The sequence below is a fragment of the Carassius carassius genome, chromosome 46 (genome assembly GCF_963082965.1).
Source record: "Carassius carassius chromosome 46, fCarCar2.1, whole genome shotgun sequence".
Classification (NCBI taxonomy): domain Eukaryota; kingdom Metazoa; phylum Chordata; class Actinopteri; order Cypriniformes; family Cyprinidae; genus Carassius; species Carassius carassius.
This window is the reverse complement of record NC_081800.1, coordinates 14291146-14299249: the sequence shown is the minus strand read 5'-3', so window position 1 is coordinate 14299249 and position 8104 is coordinate 14291146. Positions and strand designations below refer to the sequence as shown.

Genomic DNA, 8104 nt, shown 5'->3' with positions numbered 1-8104 from the left:
TCTTCACACTTTTTGCATTAAAACACTCTTTGTGACATCATTTCGTTCACATATTACAGTATTTACAACCCAAAATGTGGTCTTTTAAATATACTATTCTATATATTGTACATTTGTTGCATTATGCATATTGAGCATCTAATTTTCAGGGATTGATAGCAAAAATAGGTGCATCAACAGACCACATGTATCACAATCCTGTCGGGTTTCTATAAGAGAGCGGAATGAGAAGAGAGAAGGGAGGAGCTAGAGGTGGATCATACTGAATCCAGTGCAGCCTATTGGTGTTTTGAAGTCACATGATTGCTTCAGGAATGCTAATTCATACTGTATTTTTTCTCCTCCTCTGTGCTTGGTGTAGTCTGTGCCTGTCGGATAGAGCAAACCTCAGACATGGTGTTGGATATCAGGAAGGGAACAAGCTACTGAAGTTGAGACGAGGCCTGTGTTAAGGGTACGTAAAGCTTTATTAAGATGTGCTGTTGTTTTTGGCTTCATATGTGACTGTAAATGCCACTTGTTCAGGAAGCCCTATATGTATTTATATATGTCTCTTTAAGCTTAGTGTCTTATATCAACAGTATGTGTGGTCTTTATGTTAAATAGAGTGCATCAATGAGCGTATGCCTGTGCTTGTCCGTCTCGGCACAATGAAAGCCGTTTACTTTGGAGAATTCCACCACATGTCTGCACTGCTTTCATTACGGTTCATAACATCAGAGAAAGCGACACAGGCTGATAGATATTATCTAGGTGGGCTTGAGGAACTCAAGACCCTCCTTTCAAATCATACTTCACCCAAAAATAACATTCTGTCATTATCTACCCACCCTCCTGTAAGATTTCTTTCATAATCATGTTGTTTTGTCCATACAATTAAAGTCAGTGGGGTCCAGTGTTGTTTTCTTCAGAATGTCTTGAGTGTGAGCACATATTTGGGTGAATTATCCCTTTTATGTGACAAGCTGATTACTCAGTATTATTAATAAGACACGTTTTTTGACTGTAGTATTTCTGCTAAATCTGAAGGTGAGTGATTTATGTGGATATGTGTCACATCATTTGCAATGTTTTAAGGATGCACGATGAGTTTGCTTAGCACACATGTAAACAAGAAGCTTTTAGACCTCTCGTAAGACTACATGGAGACAATGGGTTCCTGGACAGGGGAGTGTTACACTATTAGACTGACTGACTGACAGCTAGTGCTGATATAGTTCATCAACCTATCGGCTCTCAAATAACAAGACCATATGCAATCTTTTTATTACCCAGTGCTCTGTAAACAACGCCAAGAGGAGCGACACTTGCGTGTAATCTCGCCAGTGTCATCTTATAAATTTGACACTGAACATCTGGACACTTTTATTAGTTAATTGTTGTGTGGAAGCTTTATATGTGATATGTGTTTTATAGAATGATATGCTATGGTTTATTGTGCAACTGTGCTGTAGAGTGAAGGAAGCAATAGTTTATATTTCATCATTTCATGTTGTGAGTTGTGTAAGTACTAAGGTGGCCTACTTCTAGGTTTTCGCAGATGAATCAAGCAAACCTTGTTGAATAACACTTTACAATAAAGTTCATTAGTTAACAATAGTTAACTACTTTAGTTAACAAACTAAGCATGAACAATACTTCTAGCATTTATTAATCATAGCTATAATTGTAACTTTAACATTCACTATCATTAATTAATGAACTGTGAATTAGCATGAACTAACATTAATAAAGATGAATAAATATTGTAATCAATGTGTTGCTCATTGTTCATGTTAGTTAACTAACATTAACTAATGGAACCTTATTGTAAAGTGTTACCGTTGTTGCTCTCAAAGCGCCAATGGGCAGGTCACTTCTGTATGGTAGCTGGGGTAAGACCTTCATGTTTTACACTTGCCTTTCCTGTGTCATGGGCCTCACAATGAGCTTGAGTAGTTCACCCTCACCCTCAGGTCACTCTAATAATTAATCAAACAGGAGGGACACAACTGCGGTCCCCCTTAAAGTACCAGGAAATGAGGGGCTTGTTGAGTAGTGCAAGAGGCTTCTGTAGTCAAAAGAGAACAGATAGAATGAAATTAGCACTCATGCAAGGTTTTTCCTTTATTATTCTCTCTCAAGGCCTGATATTTTCTGTGGAAGAAACAGATATTGGATTAAGTGATTAGATACTTGAGTGCACTCAAGTTCATAAAGTTCATAAAAATGCCTTTAATGCAGTTAAGAAAATAAAAAATATATAGGTAGAAGTTTATTAGTGCTGCCTTGTTCATTATTATAAAAGCTTTTGAGCTTTTTTCTCTTTAAAGTACATATAAATGTGGGCATTTGCAGATTGAGTGGCTTTTTTGGAAGTATTTACGGAATATTTACAGAAGTGTCTAACGTTGAAATGAAAAATCATTTCAATCATTTAATTTCAAAAAAAATGAAAAATGATCATTTGTCTTCTATCATTTACTCACCCTCAAGGTAATCCAAACCTGTATGACTGACTTCTGCAGAAAACAAAAGAAGATATTCTTCTTTTGTGTTCAACAGAAGAAAGAAATTCACGCAGCTTTGGAACAACTTGAGGGTGAGTATATGATAAAAAAGCTTTATTTTTTTTTTTAGATGAACTATTCCTTTAATGTACGTATGTTATAGATGTTATTATGAACAATTCATGTATGTATTTTTACCTTTTCTCTCTCTTTCTCTTTCTCTCTCTCATAACTCAAACTTCCAGTGAAAATTACAGCTTTCTCAAATTATGTATTTTCACTTAAACTCCGCCACTTACAATCGACTGCAAAACCACATACATTTCACATACATGCAGTTCTCACATGCTAAAATATAATTAACAACAGGCATAGTACCAAGTTACCGGCCTACATGTTTTACTTTTTTGATAATCTGCTACACACAGATATATGTCACAATACAGAAGAAAAGATCTGTCGATACTTCCATTTCATTGCAACTTCTAGTATTGTTTTTCTCTGCAGATCTGGAAACACTCAAGTCTATTGAGAGTTTGCTTCAAAATATGAGTCTCATACTCTTTTTAAAGCAGTTGAATGTTTTAGAGAAATTTTGATTGATTAAATTTATTAAGTCGACAATAAAGTTGACAATATATTTTTATCCATATTCTTCAGTAGAACAAGTACCAAAACCAGTAGACAATTGCTTTCACTTTTAACAGACAGCAGTCCAGTTTAGGCTATATATCACACACTGGTGATAGTTCTTTTGAAGGAAGAGATCTGTTTTTGAGCACATGCAGTGACCGCCTTGATCTCTAATGAGCTATACAGGACTCAACAATATGTGCTATGTGGAATCTAATGGTGAAATCCATCTCCAGCGATGAAAGCGGTGAGAAACAGTAACAGATGAGCCAAGATGTTTTCATACAGCGCTGTCCAAGCTCTCGTGTAGATGAGATGCAGACCTAGCAAATGAACGCGTTCACCTCAGCGCTCACCATGACATTCTTCTGTCATGCCTGATGATGCTCCCGTGTGACTCAACCATTAACAGAAAACTCAAAACATACCGTATGTCAGGGCTCTCTCTTTCTTTTCTGACAGTTTCTGATACTTATCCGACATTTAGATATGTTCACTGCTCTTCTCTCCTGTCTTTCCTGAGAATGACAAGTTTTGCCCTTAGAGAAATGCTTGTGATGCCCTGGTTCAAGTGTCAAAAACGGTGAAAGTGATTAATCAAATTGAATGCTGCATCAGAATATTAACTGATAATTCTCAGTCATTGAGTTCAGTAGCTCAGCAAAACTAAATTTGGCAATATTTGAAACAACAAGCATTTGATCATGCCTTGTTATCCTTGAGAGGTAAGATTTTCAGTTACTTTTAATTGAATACATTTTGTTTGAAAACACTTCCTATTCTATGTTTCATAAGAAATATAATACCATCAAGAGTGCTGTAGCAACAGCATGATTATGAGTGTGATATAGATTTCAAACAACAGTTTAATAAACAAGAAATTAATATTGAGTAACTTACATTTTTAGTATAACATGTCCAGCTTTGGGTCCTTTTTACATATTCCGGTTTGGAATACATCAGTGTATTTGAATTAATCAGTTGAGCGAATTATTCACTGACTCACTTATAACAGCAGGCAATTGTTTAGATCCTGAATGAATCAGTGTGTTTGATCAAATCGGTTAAATGAATGAAATAAATGAATAAATGCCTAACTCCTAACAACAGTCGCCACCTACTGGTGTAACAATGAAACTTTCATGAAAGAGTCACTGAAAAATCAAAAAGCAAAACAGTGTTGTTTAAAATCTAAATAAATCAATTTGTTTGAAATAATCAGTTTAATGGATGATTCAAGGACTCATAACAACAGTCAGTTGTTTAGTTCCTGAATGAATCGATGTGTTTGAACAAAACGACTGAATAAATGATTCAATGACTCGCTCATAAAGATCACCAAAAATCCCCACCACTAATACACAGACTGTTCATCAGAATGCACTAACACAGACAAGTGGAGTGATACAAACAGCAAAAACTCTCAGTGATCAGCATCCTTGTTACATCTCTTGACCAATAAAATTTGAGAGCCAGAACTAACTAATGCAATTATGAGTCAAATAGTTTTCTCAAAATGCACAGATCTCCCTTTCCTGTCAGAGGTTTTTTTTCTCGGAGTAAAGGCGTTTATGGTCTGAATGAGAATGTGTGAGAGCTGCTGACAGACTGTAGTGACTGTTTGAGAGTGTATAACTTGAGTGCAGACAACTCTCTCTCCCTCCACTGCTGCCTGGGCAGATGAAAGTGATTCTTGCCTGCCTCTGAGCTCCATACCCAGGTGTTCTCTGTCCTCCTCTCCCTCTCACTCAGCTCTCCAGCTCAGCAGCCGACAGCTACACAGCTGCTTGACATAAATCTCCTTTTTTTTTCTTTCTTTTTTTTTTTTGGAGAAGCAAAGCCTAGGGCATTAATGATTTTGTTCCTCACCAGCAAGGGCAGCAACCACTGATATTTGGCCCATATTCCAAACAATTTTTCTTTACTGTTTCATATTGATACATAAAACATACACATTTAAATATTTCGCTTTCGATGTCATGACTCCTGACTTTGGGATTTCCAAAAAATGCTGAAATACACTCACATTTCCCCCTCTGCATATCTAAAATAAGATATAATGTACAGTCAGTATGTCAGTACTACAAAATAACATCTCAACAGTTGATCAGCCATTATTCAACCTATAGACAGCTACTTACAAAAAAAAAGAAAAAAAATTACACGAATGAAACATTTTTTTGGGACAATAATCAAATATACAGTTTTTGTCTTTATATAATGGTCTTCATATAAAATAATTACAGACTTACAGAATTAAAGATTCAGTCAGAATCAAGCATTCCAGAGAGAAAAGGAAAAAAAGATAAAGGTATACAACAACATACTAAAAAGTAAGTTTATTATAATAATATAAAGATGTACAGTCAAAATATAACACAAAATAATCTACAAGACTAACATTTGCTGGTCGGGTGCAGAAAGTCAAATGAATGTTTAAAGTTGTGTTCGATAAGAAATATCATAATATACATTTTTCTATGACTGCTAAAACCCTGTAGTGGCACATTTGTCAAACAAAAGTCTTTTAATTAACATAGATGTTGTCAGTTCTTATCAAATTTGGAGGTTTTCTACTCAAGTTACACCTCTAGACATTGTTAGACAAATTAGAGCTACAAAGCTTCTTAAGACTCGTGAAAGCTTCATAGTTCTGAGGTTTTCAATATTTACAGTCACTTTTCAATTCTTGCGTTACACTCTAGACTTTCCACCTCAGGACAGAAGTAAATCAAAGATCAGACAGGCAGTTTAACTCTGAGGGTTTAAATTACATACATGATCTGTCATCTTTTCCTCCCCGTTTGCTAAGTACTGTCCAACAGCTTCATGCTATGACATGTGGCTATGACAGGTGGTTGTGTTTCACAAGAACATGGTTTGCTCAGGTGTTTTAGCTATATGTTTGCAACTGGAAAACTACCAGTCACCATTTGCTACGAAACATAACATCCACTAAAAATATATTATATGCTGCTTCAAAATGGGAAAAGTTACAAAACTGCACATTTAAAACTGAAATGTGTAGCTTGTGTATTTGACTCTATGTTATTTGTGATATGTGAGTGGGTTCGTTCTTTTTGCACTTTTGTGTCTTTTTTTTTGCAGAATGTGTATTGTCGTTTTTCACAGATTGTGTTAAACATGGTTCCCTTTCGAGAGTACTCTCGTACTGCGTAAGCTAGCTTACGCTATGGGAAAAGGTCCCCTTTTCTCGAGAATATGAAGCCAAAAATTATCCTTAATTTTTAAATAATGTAAAACGCAGTGCTGCAGCACAGCAGACCCAAGCGAAGCGGCTCGCGCGCTTATTGGCTGTGCTGCGGCAACTGCAGCAACCTATGGTGAGGCGGCGGAGAGTAACGAACCAATGGGGGCGATTCGCGCCCATTGGACGTCAGAGCACGCCAAAATAGGCGTGGCTGGAACTATATAAGCCACCGCTTCACCATAGGGATCAGATTTCATCTCCTTCAGCGATCTCACCTGCACTTCGCTGTCTTCTCCGGAGAAGCCTCTACACGCCGTCGAAAAGCCTCTCAGCGGGATAGCACTGCAACGCAGATCTGAGGACGCCGGCTCGTGTTTCATCTCGACACCGCCTTCAGCACTCGCTTCCTGCTGTAGTGAGGAATGGTCGGGCTCCATTGCGGACCCCCCCCCCCCTCTACAGCACCCAGCTGCACCGGACAACGCGCCGATATCGACGCGGAGCTTACTCGCGTGCTTACAAGGGCTGTCAGCGACCTTCAGCTCGACTGGTCTCCTCCAGACGAGCCCGCTAAAAGCAGGCTGGATGAATGGTTCCTGCAGGGGCGCCCTTCGGCCCCTCCGCAAAGAAACGCCCCCTTCTTCCCGGAAGTTCACAATGAACTCACGAAGTCGTGGAAAGCCCCATTCTCCGCACGCTTGAAGACTTCTGTCTCGTCAGCGCTCTCCTCTGTCGACGGCGCCCGAGACCACGGTTACGAGAGCCTCCCCCCTCTCGAGGAGGCTATTGCTGCACACCTCTGCCCGCCCTCAGCCGCTGGATGGCGGTCGAAGCCTGTGCATCCATCCAAGCCGTGCCGCACCACCTCAGCTCTCGCTGGCCGAGCTTACACCTCCGCTGGTCAAGCTGCTTCGGCTCTACACACCATGGCTGTGCTGCAGGTTTTTCAGGCCAGACTTCTCCGTAACCTGGACGAGTCTGCCCCAGATACCTATGACTTTAAAAATCTCCGCAGCGCTACTGATCTAGCCCTGCGTGCGACAAAGACCACAGCACAAGCGATCGGCCGAAGCATGCAAGCCTCGCTGTTTTAGAGCGACACCTCTGGCTCACGCTCACGGAGATGAAAGACGCCGACAAATCCGCCTTTCTCGACTCTCCTATCTCGCCTTCCGGCCTCTTTGGCTAGTCGCTTAAGGGTTTCGCTGAACGCTTCACTGAGGCTCAGAAAACGTCACAGGCAATGAGACACTTCCTGCCGAAACGCTCTAGCTCTGCTGCGGGACGCCGTAGAAATGCGCCGCCCCCTCAGACCTCGAAGCCATCGCAGCCAGACTTACAGTCTCGCCCAGCGACCAAAACCCAGCACTGCTCTCGCTCTACGAGCCGCAAACCGCCAGAGAGACGGGGACCTCGGCCCAGGATTGTGCTGAACCCCGAGCCTCCGAAGCCCTCCTGACCTTCGGGCTGAAAAGACCGTGGTTAAGTCCCGCTGCGGCCGGACCACCACACAAGAAACCTCACATGCTTCCTCCAATCCCCTCACTAAAGGCGGTTGGAGATGTCTATACTGCAGTAAACGAGCCTGTTACAATGCACGCACGCCTGCACACAAACGCCGTTTTCACGGCGACCTCAATAAAGCACAAAAAGAGCTTTTTCTATGTAGGCAGTGTGCCCACTACACAGTACGCACCCCTACATGTATACACACTCCCCCAAGTGTCACAAAGACTCACTCGGGTCTCCTTTCATGCCCACCTTCCCGCTC

The 8104-nt window shown here is 40.5% G+C and overlaps 1 protein-coding gene across 1 annotated transcript in view; it reads left to right on the top strand.

The window, feature by feature from the left end:
* Nucleotides 1–316: 316 nt before the first annotated feature.
* LOC132128833 (polyhomeotic-like protein 2) overlaps nucleotides 317–8104 on the top strand; it is a 56998-nt gene continuing 49210 nt past the window's right edge. The window contains exon 1 of the mRNA XM_059540197.1: nucleotides 317–454. The gene's annotated coding sequence lies outside the window, so the exon portion shown is untranslated. The remainder of the gene's footprint in view (nucleotides 455–8104) is intronic.